Genomic DNA, 17,196 nt, shown 5'->3' with positions numbered 1-17,196 from the left:
CTCTGCACAAATCTATTCTGATAAGGTGGCATGTGATGATGCATAGAATACTTCAGTCTGTCTTTTTCAGCGTCTCTCGCTACTTTCTCCCTATTACTTCATCTGTGGACCCCCCTCGTCTGGACAACTGTGGAACTGCAGTATTTTAGCCGTTTATTTGCGTGACTCTTCGGACTGGTGCTTTTATTAACGCTCCTTTCTTGCATCACACTGTAGAAAGTTTAGTTATCAAAATTAGGTGCGGTAGGAAAGACCACTTCTATGACTTCTACATTTTCAACTAGGTTTTTTGCACGTCTGAAGTCCTAACCAGTCAATCCAGTTTTACTAATTAACGTTTCAGTATTATAGCCACAATGTGCGGCCTTTTCGTTTTTTAACCTTAAGGTCACGTCTGATATTTTAACCCGGGAGACGTTTTATGATAGCTTACCGTGATAGCTGAGTGGCCCATAAACAATTCACAACTCTTGATTGATATCTCCAATAGACGTGGGAAAATAACTACAAAATATTAACTTCGCTTTTATGCAGAGCAAATACATTTATGTTCTTATTTAATGTATTTCGGAACTAAGTGGTTACTTAAGAAAACCAATATTACTAAGTATATGTTATGAAATTGCTGTGACATTTAGAAATGTTTTTTTTTTTTTTTTAAATGTATTTCCGAGATGCAAAACGTATACAAGATAAATATAAAGCGCTAATATTTATACATTGAATTAAGAAGGTCGTTATGGAGGTTGCATTGCTGGAATTTCAAAAACCTTTAACAAATTAATTGTCTTGAGTTCGAAACCACTCGAAAAACTTTGCACATAAAGTAGTCAAAGAAAGAAAGTCTGTGTTCAATAAATTAGGCTAAAACATCTGCCTGCAAGAAGTCGTTGGTGCAATTTTTGCGCACTTCGCAACTGTCTAATGTCGCTTCTCAGGTGTGACAAAACAAAAGCACATCTTGAACGGCGTCTGTCCTTTTTTCCAGGGCTTAGTGTATTCCCACAATACATTCCCCCATAAACACGACAGCAGAAACATAAATACCAAAATACAGTCCTCAATATTTGATTTCAAATTTAAAATCTTTTTCAGTCACGTAGATGCCACAGCTATGAAAAATTCTTCTGTCTTTCTAATTGCTGATTTGACAGGACTATTATTCATACATAAAAACTCGTACAACTAAGGCGCTTTAAAAGCGGAATAAATGTTAATTTGTTGAACGCTTAATAGATTTTCAGCAATAGCTAATAATGACACTTGATGTGTATTGGTATATTTAACAAATGAAATTAATTTATTTATGTACATTACTATGTGAATATTAAAGTCTGTTCTTGCTGCCACATTTATATGTTTATAAAAATAATTTTTAATTCCTTATATGATCTAGTGAAACTATATTGCCCATAAGAATTATTTGATATGCATGGATCACGCATCAATCTATTTATGGATTCTTGTGATCCATAAATAGAGAAGATATCAGTCTTTCAGAGAAGACTGACATCTTCACTGACCAGCATTTGATCAATGAAATTGTGCCAAACAATTTAATTCATCTTGTTTAGTCATGCAAGACTCAAAAAAAAAAAAAAAAAACGAAAAACGATTTAACTAAAACAAATTATATTTAAATCAGTTTTGGAAATGAATTTACTGAGTTCAATTAATCAAATAAATGATCATAAATCTATCCATTCATGTCCACACTCAAGATATGCTGCACAATATTAATGGCAGAATCAATACTTGATTTCAAGCTTAGCTTTCATGTTGCTATTCCTAAACTAGTTAAAGCTGTACACAAACTTACATTTGTGCTCCAATACAGAAACTGACAAGCAAAAGTCCTAGTTCTGACAGTTCTGAACTTTAACTGAGTGCTTATTTAAACCCTCATAAATAAATCGGTGCCACTATTTTCTGTTACATATTAAACAATAGGAGTAACAGCTAATTCAACATAATTTTCAGTCAAATTCTGTTTAGGTATATTGTTATAATAAAGGTAGTTAATCTTTATAGTATTAAACTGTTATTGAACAATAGATATACAAAGTAATTTGCTTCAAATCAAAATGAATTTAATAATTAATATTTTCAACACTCAAATATTTTTTCCTGTGTAAAAAAAAATAATGCAGCTGCTGTTCAGTCTGAATATTTCGGCATGTGTAAATTCTAATAGTCATTTTTTTCCCCCTTAAAGTAATTAATTAATGCCGTCGAGTCAATCGCAGACTTGAATAGATCAAGCAGACGTCTTGACAGACTTAAATAAAAATGTCCCCCCCAACTCATTCAGTTGACACCTGACACCAGCGAGGTGCAATGACCCTAGTCAGTAAATATTGATGTTGGTTTTAAGTGTCATCAAAGGATAAACGTCCTCAAGTGTGCTTTGTCTTTAAAGTCTTAAGACAAATTTAAACTTCTATTTTCCCTCGAATCCATCGAGCAGGATAAGTGTTACTTTGAGTCTGATGGTACAGATTATTCTGATCGTTCGGGAGCATGTATCCTGATGTCGTATAGATAGGCTGTCTAATCCTCATGCTCACAAAAAATATTTAAATGGTAGGATAAATCATATGGAATTCAACTTCAGATCAACTTGCTTCTTTTAGCATTTTAGAATGAAACACAGGCGGGGGGGAGGGTTAAAGGTTAAATGGTTCATGTTTGCAATTAGGTCTAATACTCCCATAGAAGGTTAACTTTTGCCTTATTTGAAGGCCTCATATTTTGAGGTGTAAACGCTTATCAAAAAAATTGAAAGTTTTATAGGCTTTTTTCTAATGTCCACTCCCTCCTTATTTGAAAGGAGGGAGTGGAAATACGGTTTTATCCTCTAAAAGTCAACCATTCCCAACCTGTAAAGAACCACACAGATTCTCCCACCGATAATCGTAGCAGAAAAGGTTTGTCTGCTCCTATCTGATTTAGAGGTGGTGTTGTGTAGTTTCTTTGTGCTCCTGCTGGTTAGACCAGCCTCCGAAGGCAGGGAGTTGACTTCTTTTATAGTCATGAGACCCACTCTGAGCTGCAGAACATGCCTAATGAGGGTGCACGGTGGTGCCATGTGAGACATGCCAGCTTGTTTTTTTGTTTTTTTTTGTTTGTTTTACCAGGCTGGTAATTGCTTGTGACCTTCCCCAAACATGTCTCGTGTTTCTTTGTGTTTTAAACGTACTTCTAATTATGAGTCAGATCTGTTGTCTGAGAATTGGTGCTTTGGAGAGACACAGCGGAAATGGCAAATTATTTACGCCTTTTAAACTGGGTACACAATATGCATTGGCCTGCCAATTTCACAGTATTTATAACTGAAATAATTTCTGGGAGAAAGTCTGTGCATTTTATGCAATGTAGTCAAATTTTTATATAAAAGCTGTCAAAGCCTTTGCTCTTTGTGTTTGGCAAGTCCTGCTCCTGCTAGGCACAGAGTGTTATGATAAAAACGGGGATGTGCGCAATTGACTGAGGTGCCCACCCCCAAAACAGCCCACACAAATGGACTTATGATTGCCTTATACAAGAACCTGAGCCTGCCAATACAAGAAAGTGATCAAAAGAGATGACAATTGGTTAACTTGCATAAAATACATCTTCCAAAATGTGTTCCAGTCCATTCAGGCAAATACCCGATATGCCCGATTATCGGCCTAGCCCCTTTGCAGTACACCTGGATTAAAAGTCTAAATGTACTTTTTTGCACTTCAGAACGTTTTGGTCTGATTATTAACCACTTATTTGAGTTATTTGATTTACATTTGGATTGAGCTCTAACTAGCTTAGTGACAATGCACATGTCAATCTGGCTACCAAACTGAGCTTCAGCAAATGCTTCAGGTAAAGAGAGCATATTAGTAGAAGATTAAAATGGTTTTCTATTTCAGTAATATTTTATTGCCTTGATGTCAAAGTCAAACTTTCTAGCAACATGAGTTTTTTAGCCCAGAGGCAGTCATTGTTAATGAGTAGCACATAGTGAAGCTGTCAGGTTAAAGGTTTAGTAACAGCTCCAATGCTAACGCTGAACTTTCTAGCAAGGTGAGTTTCTTAACCCTGGGACTTTTGTCACCAATGAACAACACATTTTAACTTTGCCTGCCACCTTTTTATCTTTGAACTTAGTAACATATTATGCTTTAATTTCAAAGTTTCTTTTTAACACAAAGGAGTCAGATGATTTATTATTATTATTAATAATAATAATAATAATAATAATAATAATAATAATAATAATAATGAAAAAAAAAACTCAGAAAAGCTGTCTGCACATGTTAAAATGGCTTCCACTATAATCTTGTCTGAGGACTCCAAAGTCATACACACATTTACTCACTAGTGGTGGCAAACTATGTTATAGCCACAGCTGGCAGAAGCAAGGCTGCCATTCAGTTGGCAGGTAAAATGTCTACCACGAGGAGACAGTGGTAAGGTGACTGAGGCAGAGTTAAAGGCGGGGTTAAAACTGGCAACCCACAAGCTATGGGACTGACCTTCCTTGTGAGATATTGCAGCAACTTGTCCTGCACCTACTAGCACATCTCACAAAATTAGAATATTGTGCAAAAGCACAATTTTTCATGCCCGTCATCTCAGAATATGAAAAGGGCGTTTTATAGCGATTCTTTGCACATCGAGTGTCAAACTTTTATTTTTGCAATTCTAATGATTATGGGTTACAGGTAAAGACAATAGTTCAATGTCTTTTAGAATATCACGTTGGACAAATCAAAAACTGTTTTAAGCACAAATGCCAGTTTTCTGAAAAGTATGTGCATTTCTATACACTGATTACTTGGTTGGGCCTCCTCTTGTATGAGTTAGTGCATCAGTGCGTCAGCCTGACTCGATCAGCCTGTGGGACAGCATATGTGTAGTGGAGGCCAAACTTCTTTGATAACTGCTTCCAGACCATCTGCCTTGTTTTGTCTGGTGTCTCTTTTCTTCCTCTTAACGACACATATATTTCCTATTGGAAAGAGGCCAAGGGAGTTTACTGGCCAACCAAGAATACAAACACTTGGAAAAAATGAGTACCTTTGGCAAGGTGCATTGGTGGAAAATAAAATCAACATCACCATACAGCTAGACAGTAGGAGAAAGCTTGAAGTGCTCTAGATGCCTTGGTAGACTGCTGCAAGAAACTATGAACTTTGGAAAACACAGCAGACTAACAACAGCAGATGACATGGCACCCTAAACCATCACTGACTGTAGAAACTTCTCACTGGACTTCAAACAATGTAGATTATGTGTCTCTCCGCTGTCCCTCCAGACCCTGGTGCCTTGATCTCTGAATAAATTGCAGATTTTACTTTCATTTGAAAATAGGACTCTCAACCATTGTAGAACAGTCCAGTTCCTTTCCTTTTCAGCCAAGGTAAGACCTCTGACATTGTCTTCTATTTAGGATTGACTTGACACGGGGAATGTGACAGGGGCATACTGATTAGTTCCCAATAATTATAATAATGGCCTATTTCACAATATTCAAATTTTCTGAGATATTGTTTTTTATTATCTCATCAAAATGTCTAGAAACACAGGGCTGGAATATATCACTCTATGTGTTGTGATTCTATATAATATATGAGTTTCACTTCCTGAGATGACTGCCAAGAAATCTTGTCTTTTTAATGCAAAATTCAAATTTTTGAAATGTACTAATATACCCAACCTGTTAATTCAGTTCGAACTCTGCTAGTAAAGAACCAATAAATCAAACTCAAGTGGTGTTGAGAATAAATAATTCTGTGTTTTTTCTTCTATCTCATTTAGCTAGTTGCAAAGCTAAAGCTAAAGGAAATGACATGTTAGGAAACACCCTCAAAGCAAAGGTTAAAGGAAATGAGGAACTAGGGAATGCCTTCTTTAGGGCACAGCTTATTAGAGGCTAACAAATAGAATTACTAACTGTTTACAAACCCTATTTACAAATCCTACCCTAATACAATTTTGTCCTTCTAGTTCCTAAAGCATATGAAACAAGTATGCTTTAACTCGTTGGATTATTTTACTTAAAACAAGTAAAGAAAAAAAGTGAAATCACACATTGAGCGCCGTCATAAGCAAAAATGAACAGTGAAGGGAAGAACCTGGAAAACACCTACCAGTAAATGGAAAATCCAGAAACGCCTAATAACAACCTCCAGCTCTAAACTATTTTGTTTAATGCCAACTGTCCTAAAAATAAAACCATTGGGTCTGTCTCTGCTTGTATCAAATTACCATATAGTGAAGAATCTACATTTAGATTTTTATGTGGTAAGCCCCCCGTACTTCCACTTTAATAACATTTTCTTTTACCAGGCTTACAGCTGCTTCCTGTTGAAAGACTTTAATTCAAATGCACAACAGTAATTCTCTTCACAAACAGCAGGTGCTGTTTAGAGCAATGATTTTGATTCAGGTGGTCTATCGAAGATGAAAACCAGTATTTAATTGCATCACTGTTTTGGAGTAGAGAGCCTTTGAACAAGTATAAATAATAAGCATCTACTATGAGGATAATAGTGCTAAGGAGGCAAAAGATCTGTTTATCAGACATCAACTTATAATCGTCATTTAAAGGATTGAGAAGATGGAATTGTGCAATGTTTTAAATATCGATATTTTGAATTGACCATGTTAAATCTATTCATATCTTGTGCCCCATTATGACTTTCTAATATCACTACTAAGGTGTTTAATGTCACAACGTGGCAAGACGAGTTAAAACATGACGAAGAGCTCCCTCTGTGGTCACATACAGAAACCTCTTTTATAATGAGAGCTTGGGGAGGAAAAAATAGTATCATTTTAATGAGATGAGGAAATTCCTCAACCCGGGGACAACTTTCTAAACAGACGTAACAAATTTTGATGTGTGATGGAGTTCATTGAGAAATTTTAGGTGAATCACACAAACATCATAAAAAGCAAAAAAAAAAAACCACCAGCTTATTCTGTGGCTTGTTATATAATATGTTTTCTTGCTAGATTGTTAACTCTCCCAGCTAATGTGATCTATTCAAAAAAAACTTTTCTCAGCATTGCTACACGTGTCTCTGTATGTTCCCATGGTTTTTGTTTAGCTCTCAGCCCTTGCCTGTCTGGATCTGTTGTCAATTAAGAGGAGGGCCCTTAATTACTTTTGGAGCACTTTAGACTCGATGCTGATTCATGGCTGTCGTACTTGGAAGTCGGCCAGAGAAGTTGAAAACAGTGGGTCACATGTGGAAACCGATATAAACACTGCATTTTAACCTTGTTATTCCACAACCTCTATGATTAACTTTTGACTTTTACTTTTAGAACTGCTTTTTCTGCTTTTTTTTTTTTTAAGTGTGTTTTCTTTAAGAAGTATATATATATTTTTTTCCTTTAAAGCACCTGTGATTCAAAAAGATTTCTATTCTTAACCGACCCTTTTCTTTGAGCAGCCATGAGAGATTACTATTGTTGCACGAGTCTGTGTTTCATAGCGAAAATATGCCAGATCTAAGAAGGAAAATTGTGCAAGAGGACATTCAAGGCCTTCTGTCAGGCACAGTGTAATATTGTTTTCCGCCAAACCAGAAATTACGGCCTTGGAGGGGCCTTTTCTATGTCAGGGATACGGGTACTGTATGTCTTCTGACAGTTACTCCTTTTAAGATTAATGAGCTTATAAAAACCCTGTGTCTTCTTTCAAACGCCAAGCTCGATATCAGTCAATGTTACCAGCATAGTCTTGTTCGTCTGAGAAAGAAATCCCAAAGATGGATTGGACACTGCTGACACAGAGCTGTAGAAACAAAATCTGGGGTTTTATGTCTCTGAGAAGGTGTAGGATACTGAGAATAGAAGATTATTTTTTTTATCCTAAACAGAAAAACTTTATGGTTTTAGTATGAGTAGGAAAAATTAATTATTAAGTCACATAGTTTTTTCTTTTTTTTTTTTTTTTTCTCAGATGAATATACAGGGGTGCAAGGATCTTTTCATGAATGATATCAGTGCTTTGACCTCACTGTACCAGAGCCAGACGCCCATAAATACGTTCCCTTATTTCTACCCTGCTTTGGATGCCAGTTGGGCCAGGAAGTGGGTTTGTTTTGGGTGTCCTCAGTAGCTTATATTCCAGCAAAACCTGCACTTTTCACGTTTCTCAAAAGACAGCTGAGCCAATTTCCTGAAATGCACCTGAATTCCTGCTTGTGGTCGTCTGTAATGTTGGTGATCTGTTGAAAGCTGTTAAATCACGGTCCAGTGTCCACATAATGGAGACTTGTTTATCCCCCTCACCACACGTGTGGACTGATCAGCTGGACGTCTCTTTCTCCTCGTTGAGTAGCCAAAGTTTTGGAAGCAGGTTCAAGAAAATACATGTGAAAAACCTGAGTTGGGATTTGATAAAGCAGATGGTAAATCTTAATCAAGCCATCATAAACTACTCCAGTTTTCAAACTGATGATAGAGATTTTTTTGCATCTTTAATTAAAATGTTAAAAAGATAAGCATTTACTGTCTTTAAGCCCAAATTAGTTTTAAAGCCTGTGATGCAAACATAGCAGAGGAATAAGTGAACTTCTTTCCGTCATACCGGTGCTGAAATATTTGACATGTTTGCACTGAGTAGGGATACATAGACTTGCAACCAAGCCTGGACTTGCTGGCCAAGGAAAAACCCCTTAGCGCCCCCATTTTCTTCAGCACGCCGCTTCCTGAATGAATGTGCTGCTTATAGCGCTGCACTCCCTGTCTTTTGAATCACAATATTCAGGCTCTGTAGTAATATTTTTATTCTGACTTTTTCTCTCCTTTTTCTCATGCGTTCACAAATCACAGTATGGTACAGTGGATAGTGGATATTTTTTATGGATTTGCGGTTGAGCTAGGCATTTTCTACTATGTCAGTGGTACAAAAGACCCAGATTTTAAGCGAACGTGAATTATTTGGAAACTCTACAGTCTGTGAAATGTGTAGTGTGCTACAGAGGATTTTCAGGTTGAAATGCACCATTGATTATGATTAATTTCCGCCTTTTGAATTAGAGAATTTCTCAGCCAGTCTGTAGGTTCTAATTTGTAAACCGATCATTTCCACTGATTCTGAGTGAGATGACATGATTCTAAGGTAACTTGAAAAAATATCTCACTTATTTTTACTTGTTTAACATGTTTTTATTATTATTATAATTATTATTATTATTATTATTATTATAATTATTATTATTATTATTATTATTATTATTATTATTATTATTATTATTATTATTATTATTTTAGGGGCTTCCTGGGGAACATATAATTTGTTTATTTTTAACATGATCCTGCTGAAAAACAAAAAGGTTAAAATTACTATGACAGAAAAACCAAACACGTATGGGACAGGAGTCACACTTTTAAACTTTAATTAAGGTCTACAAGTAATCTACAAGCAATTTTATTGTGTTATCTTTGGAAAATATCTGTGCTTTTCTTTCATTTAGTTACTTCTTTATTTAACAAGGAGGAAATACATTTTTCACAAATTGCAATGTTTGTTTGGAAAGCTTTTTATTTTTATTTTCTTTTAATAAAGACTGTCATTAATTTGTATCATACATAAAGCATGAGGCAAACAATTATCCTGGAGAGTGTATTCATTGGTGTTGTTCAGGATGTTGTGTATTAATTACCACCGTTAATGCTCAACAAATTTGGAAGATAAGAACCAGACGAGCAAGTGAAGGAACACATGCATGAGTTTTTCTGTGATCTGCATGCCTGTATGTATCTTGTCTCAAGATAGGGTTTCTATGAGCTGTTCCCAAGCCTTTCAGGAGCAAAGCCACGTCAGTGTGCAAAAGTGCAAATACCATATGTAGGCGTGTAAAATTTACGAGCATAGTATTTAATAACTACCCATATAAACATATCAATTACTATTATAAACTTATTAATGTGTAATGTATACATTACTAATATATTACAGCCTGAATTAATATATTGATTTTTAGTTAAATTATATTTTGCACATTTCGTAACATCCATCTATTTGTTATGGCTGCCTAATTTTCACAGGATTTGTAACTGCAACAGTCATTGATAAAGAGGCAGGGTACATCCTGGAGGCAAGTCAGTCGAAGGGCAACACAGAAACACACAAGACAGGAGAGCAAGACGGTGAGGCCAACCAACCTAAAATACATGTTTATTATGCTATCGAAATCAATCAATCAATCAATCAATCAATCAATCAATCAATCAATCAATCAATCAATCAATCAATCAATCAATCAATCAATCAATCAATCAATCAATCAAATCCTATTTGTATAGCACATTTCAGCAGCAAGGCATTTCAAAGTACTTTACATAATTAAAATAAAAACAGCATGTGACAAAGATAAAGAGATTTAAAAACATAATTAAAACGTAAACAGTGAGTAAGAGAAATAAAAAGCTGAAGAACTTTAGTTGAGACGCCGTCAAGTGGGACTCCAACCCTTTGGACTTTAGTCAAAACGCTGTATGACAAGGACTCTAACCTTTCGGATTTTAGTCAAAACGCAGTTTGACAAGGACTCTAACCTCTCGGACACAAGACTTTAGCTGGTTCTAAATGCGGAATGGATTCTACCAACACTGCCGTTTGTCCTTGATTCTGTTTGTGAGTTCATGTATTTGAAGGGGCAGTCATGGAGTGGAGGATGTCTCTTTTAAGAACACCAGGGTTGCAACTTTGGGTTTTGCAAATGATGTGGTTCTCTTGACTTATTCAAGCCATGGCGTTTTGTGAGCACCGAGTTGGTCACCGGCACTGTATGAAGATTTCTGGCTGAGAATCAGTGATTCTGAGTCTGAGGTATATATATATATATATTTTTTCTCAACAGGAAAAGGTAGACTGCTAGAAGGCTCATCTATTGATCAAGTTAGGAAGTTCAAGTATCTTCCCTCTTGTTTATGGGTGATTGTAGGATGGATTAGAGATGTAATCAACAGATTGGGACTTTGTCTGCCGGCATCCTTCAGTCTGCTTTGGCAAACAAAAGCTGACCTATAAAAATAAAGCCTTCAGGTTTCCAACATATCAATGTTCCACCTCTCACCTGTGGCCATGAAGCTTGGATTGTGTTTGAACTTTATTCATAGGATGGTAATACTTTGTCTTGGGCTGTGGTTATCTTAAGCAGGCTATCATGTGAGAATTTGGCCTTGAAGTCCCTCTGACTTTGACACTTTCATTTCAGGCACAACTGAGGTGCTACAGTACTAGCTTAAATAGTAGATGGTGCTGCAGATGAAATTTGCCGGTGTGTAAAACTGGTAACAGAAGAACAGTCATAGATGAAGTGTATTCCTAATAGACATCTTACCAGATATTTTGACATCATAAGAGTCAACATTTACAAGTCTTTCAAACATTTTGAATTTTTTAGTCCCTTAGTGTTTATATTCAACCGTGTAAATACTTTATAAAAAAAAAAAAAGCCGTTCGTGGCGGATTCCTGTTCTACCTGTTTGATGAGCAATACATTTTCTTCATACCCTTTAAGTCAGATCAGGTTTTTGTCGACTCAGCCATGCTGGGAGAGACATTCAGCACTGCAGACAAAGTCCCTGACTTGCTAAAAAGTTAACTAGAAACTAATGTCAATCTGAAAGTCAATAGAAAGCCATGGAACTGTGACTCAAGTAAATTTGTGTCACAAGATTTTTCAGCGTATTTTTGCTTTAATTTTCAGTCTGATATCAAAATTCTAATTGTACCTAAATCTAGGAGAACCCGGCAAAGGCCCACAAGACCAAATAAAAGACGTCGGGTGTGGTTGCACAACTAGGAGTTTAGTGGTAACAGTTACAAGTAAGATTACGAGTCCCGTCCAATAGTGTTGACAGCAGCTGTGATAATGATGGCATGTGTGGTGGAGCCCACATGAGATGATGTTATTCTTCGGAACGGCTTTGGAAAATGTAAAATAAAAAAAAATAAAAAAAAACTGAGCTCGCTCAATGTCAGTGTTGATGTATTTGAGTTGTGTGCACCCATATTACAGCTAATTATGGGTTTGGCCTGAGGTCTCAGCGAGTTTCCTAGACAACACGTGGCATTATGAGAAGTCAAGGAGAACGTAGCTTCATCCACAATAATTAGAGGGCGTTAAGCTGTGTTGAAATCTGCAACATCTGTCAGCCCTTTACAAACACCAACAATTCATCAACTCATTGCACTTCAAAGAATCTGTTCAAGATGATGAATCAAATTATGTTTGTTGCTTTTTTAAATGTTATCTTTATGGCTATTTGGTGTTATCGTGATGTTTTGGTTATTATTGTAGATTTCTCAATGGAAAGTTTGAAGTGGGGGGAGGGGGGGGGGGGCTTGTGTTGATAAATCAAAACCTTTCTTGATGTGATTCATGGTCCAATTGTCTCAAAGGAAGAGTTTTAGTGGAGCTTTGAAAGTGGGCCCACGTGCAGCAGACCACAACCTGCTGCCACTTCTCCAAAACATCTTTGGAGTCAAGTGTTTCCTCCTACTACTTGCATCCTGAATTTCTAGGACAAAAGAAAGAAAATACATTAAAATTAAGTGACGAATGGAGAACACTGTGATGACAATTTCAGCTGCAAATAAACTTTAACTTCATCAAATATTATACCCAAGCAGTGATTCGTGATTGTGATGTTGCGTGTCGATGTTGTAACGTGGATTGCGATGTGGCATGATGATGCCGGGGGTGTTCTGTTGGAGATGACAATGCAGGCATGCAGAGTTGGGGGTTTCTGTGCCCTTTTCTCTCAAAGCAGCGGAGAGGGAACCAATTAGACGACTTAATTAGCGACCCCAACCTGTCAGATTGTTTTCCCCAGGAGCTCTGACAGACCGGGTTCAGCAGATCCACAACCAGCAGACCGTAATTTATTTTGGATCCAATGTTCCTTCAAAGGCGCAGTCTTTTACTCAGCAAGCACTGTCTGAGTAAAGACATAAGACAAAGAAATATGATGTTTTGTTAGTCCTGTAATGTCACTCAGATTCAATCTGTGGAGCTCATCCTTCCTGGGAACTGTGCATGAAAATGGTTCAACGTATAGTGCATTCTGGAATATAGAAGATTTTAATAACAGTCTCCTTTGTTTCTGCCTGCAATTCAGTGCTTTTCGTTCCTCCCGTGGCTGAGCTCAAATCTGCGTTGTTTTTTTTTTGTTTTTTTTTAACACATAAAAACCTGAAAATGTGTATGAATCCCTCTGAGACTGTAGAATAATTTGCAGAACCACACCGAGCCAATCAGGCTTTGCTTCTTTTGGGTTTGCGCATATCGAGACTGAAATTTATAACTCATTTTATTTTTGGAAAGTACCTTGTGCTCAGTCAGATTTCATGGAGAACATGAGTGAACATTAAATCTGGATTTCAAGTAGGTATTTCTAACATATACATTGAGCAAAATCATTCCACTGCTGGTCTTGCCTTTTATTGAACTCATTTTCCTTCCAGAAGGTGAACATCTGCATCAGTTTCAGGACTTCAGGTCAGCCATTCTTCCATGATTGTTCTGTACATTGCTCCATCCATCCTCTAATCAATGTGCTTCTCATATTTCTGGATATGAGAAGCATGCCCACAGCAAGATGCTACCAACAAGTTTCTCCGTGTTGATGTTGTCTCAGGAGGAGATCCAGAATTAATTTTCCACCACACCGAGCACGGTCCATTTCCTTCTACCACAAATTTGATTCCTACTTTGTGTTGTTCTGGTACATAAAATCCCAATAGAAGAGAAGCTGCGGTTTCGATGTTACAAAATGTGAAAAGAAAAAAAAAAAAATCAAGAAGAAAGATCACTTTTCTGTTTTAAGTGTGAGTGGACTGGGAGATAATGGAGTGTCAGTGATACTGTCTGCAAAGAGAGACCCCCTGAAACTGATACCCACCCTTCAGTGACTGTTTAACCAAACCAACCGAGACGTTATTAGCATTCTGGAGCTAAAATGTTTGAGCAAAAGCTAAAAATGGATCTGTCACTGTTTCCTTGTCTTCAGATGATTCATCCTTAGCCATTCTCAGCACTGTGTTATGTTTTGTTTTTTTAATGGAGCCGAGGCAAGTGGAAGCAAGCCCAGGAGGACAGGTTTGATGGGCTCCTTATAATAGTTTAAACGTTTTCTTTTCTCGTCATGCAAAATTGATGGAAAAAAAAGTCATCGGTTTTTACAGCTGAACAAGAGATAAGGTAAACATAGGTTTTCAAAAGTAAAGAGATTATGTTCCTCAATGTGTTTTAAACGATGTTGAAACTTCAATGTATGCAAAAACAATTGCTATATCATTAAACAGGACCAGTCCCATTACTGAGACAATACCACAGCGAAAAGGAGGTAAAGGAGGAGCATGGCAGTAATTTGAACTCTGGCCTTAAAGGACACAAGATAAAAACATTCCTCTGACTTGTTTTTTTCACTCAATATGAGAGTTCTATAGGTCATATCAGGTTCTCAGAAAAAAAAAAAAAAAAAAAAAAAAAAAAAAATCTGCGATCATATTGACAAGATGGTGCAAAGTGATGACACATTTGCAGAATCAGCCTGTCTAACAAGACAGGGTTCACGGGTGACTGAGGACACGTAGCTGGTCGTGCGTCTCATCGTCTTCAAGCACTGACAAAAGGCTCAGTTGCATGGTCTTGTCTTGTACGACATACAGGATCAAACTATGTTAGAGACGGACATGGTGTAATGGGAAGCAACAAGACTAGCATCTTTTATTTTAAGTACTTGTCTGAGGGTGCTACAAAAAAGTGTGAACACTAACTGAAAACAGATATTTTAGGATCAATATTGTTAAAATTTATTTTTTGTGCTAGGTTGTTAAAGTTGCACGTTTAAGTAAATTGTACTGCCTGTTTTAAGGGTGCCAGATCTCCCAAGAATATATATAAGTAAAACTAATAGACAAACCTAAATAAGTAAATACATACATTTTGCAATGTGGGAACTTTTCCCCTCTTCCCGTACATATTTTTGCATTTATAAAAAGATGCATATATGAATATATGAGAGGCGTGTGGTGGTGGGGACACACTCTTGTTATATAACCCTGAAAGAATAAGAAATTTGCTATTTTCGCATCAGGGATCGTTAAATTACTTACTGACTTGCAGTAAACACATTATTCAAAAAGTGAACCTTTCTCCTGATACGAGAGACCCATCATTCAATGCATTAGTAGTTCTTTATTTGCTCAAGCTGTGGTTTAATGGAGTAGTGGTGTAATTTATAGCTCAGCGAAGAGTCTGAAAAATGTGCTTTCTTTTTCCAGACCTTTGCTGCATCTTCACACACTTCACACGGACAGATGAGGACGTTTCAAGGGTGAGGGTGAGAAGAAGCAGGAGGTAAAAGAAGCATCACTGAGGTTCATCGCCTGCTGACAGAACAGAGACCTTGGGGTGAACCGACTCCCTTTCTCTGGAGTTTAGACATAAACACATCCAGTGTGCAGGTGGAAATACGGGTGTGTGAAAAGGGTAAATAAATGTCCCTGCCAAGGAGTTCTGAACATTTTGCAAACAATGGAATTTTTCACACAAACTCAGATTTGAACTCTGTGTGGATAAAAATAAATTCCTGCTAACAATAAAACTTGAATACTCCTCCGTGAAATATGTGATTGGAGAGTACTTTTTCAACTTCAAGTGACCGAATCAGGAACAGACTTCTGTAATCCCACTTATTAGAGTACATGAAGAAACGTTTTCTGGGATTTTAAAAAAAAAAAAAAAAAAAAAAAAAAAAAAAAGGTTTCAAATATAAAACGTCTTTCCACTTGTGGAAAATTTCAGTACAAAAATCAGAAATACTGGACATAATACTTCCATATCATATATTCCACCAGCTGGTCAGAAATCTAGGAAATGTAGATCTAGGAAATCTCTGAGCTCTCACATGTTGTCATCCTATGTAGTATCCACTAGATGGCAGCATAGGCTTGCATGATAAGTCTTCATGATTCAGAGTTGCTCTTGACCCTATTTGCTTGAGTTGAAATCAAGCAAATAGATATAAAAACAAAACAAGGTAATTGGAGACCTATTTAAAAACAAAATAATGCATAATAAATGTAAAATTCTTCCTTGGCTTTACAGCAGTCTACCTCCATCTTATATAATCTGATCATATTTTTTTTTTATATTTCCACCGGTATTTTGACCATTTCTATTTGATGTTCAGGTCCAGGGTGTGAGGGTGGAAAGGCTCCTTGCAGCCTCTATAATCTTCATCTCCCTCCAGAGATACCAGGTTCAAGTCAAAATTGTGGCCCTACCACTATAGGTTACTAACATTACTTGCAGTAAGAAGAAAGTTTAGAATTAAAATAATTTTTTAACAACAGCTGATACTCTTTTTATATTGTTTCACAATTTTTTTAAGCAAGGTTAGGTTTAGTGCTAAATGATTAAATTAAAATAATCAAATCTAAATCTGAATGACTGAATGAACTGAAATGTACATACATTCATTTTCTGTTAACATTGCTTGTGTTACAAAAGGACAAGCTTAAATGAGTTGCAACATGAGTTGATTATATTATATTATATTACATTATATTATATTATATTATATTATATTATATTATATTATATAAATAACTTTAAAAACTATCCAATTGAAAATAAATTGGATCTGTGAGGTCACCAGCAGGTGGCAATCTTCACCCAGAGAAGAAGCTTATTAGTTTTTATTTATTTATTTATTAAGTGAAAGTATAATTGTTTTAAAAATGAATTATTTCAGTATGATAAGAGCTGATTGTTTGTGTATACATCATTAACCTTAACTAGAATTTTTTTTTTTTTTATTATTTTATTTATTTATTTATTTATTTATTTCAATTTACACATCTTCCAACTTCTTTTTTTGTTCAGCTGCCTGTGTTGTTCTGTGATGGAAGCGGTGCAAAAATAAATATATCGAAAACAAGAATAAAAGATGGTGTTTACTCTCTGATCTTTCAGAATGTCGACAGCATTTACTCCTGTTATTGTTTACCATGTGGTAGTCACAGGCGCAGTTCGTGCTGCCAAGGTCCTCTTCTGATTTGAATATGATACAAAAGATGAAACGTTTGACCTCACATTGTCACTGTTAATCACTCCATGTCCTCTCATGAAAACGTCTCTGACAAACAATGCACAGTCCACACGCTGAGTTCCGGGGGAATGA

General features: G+C 36.3%; 1 long non-coding RNA gene across 1 annotated transcript in view; it reads left to right on the top strand.

Moving 5' to 3' along the window:
• The window catches only part of LOC106948908 (uncharacterized), a 20,167-nt gene extending 4,341 nt beyond the window's left edge, over positions 1-15,826 (top strand). Inside the window, exon 2 of the long non-coding RNA XR_001425280.1 lies at positions 15,293-15,826. This is a non-coding gene — a long non-coding RNA (uncharacterized LOC106948908). The remainder of the gene's footprint in view (positions 1-15,292) is intronic.
• Positions 15,827-17,196: the final 1,370 nt, after the last annotated feature.

Source organism: Poecilia latipinna, unplaced genomic scaffold, assembly GCF_001443285.1.
Source record: "Poecilia latipinna isolate Pla-1442-1.1 unplaced genomic scaffold, P_latipinna-1.0 Scaffold312, whole genome shotgun sequence".
In the NCBI taxonomy this organism is placed as follows: Eukaryota; Metazoa; Chordata; class Actinopteri; order Cyprinodontiformes; family Poeciliidae; genus Poecilia; species Poecilia latipinna.
The sequence above is the reverse complement of the archived record's forward strand: the minus strand, read 5'-3'. Positions and strand labels throughout refer to the sequence as shown.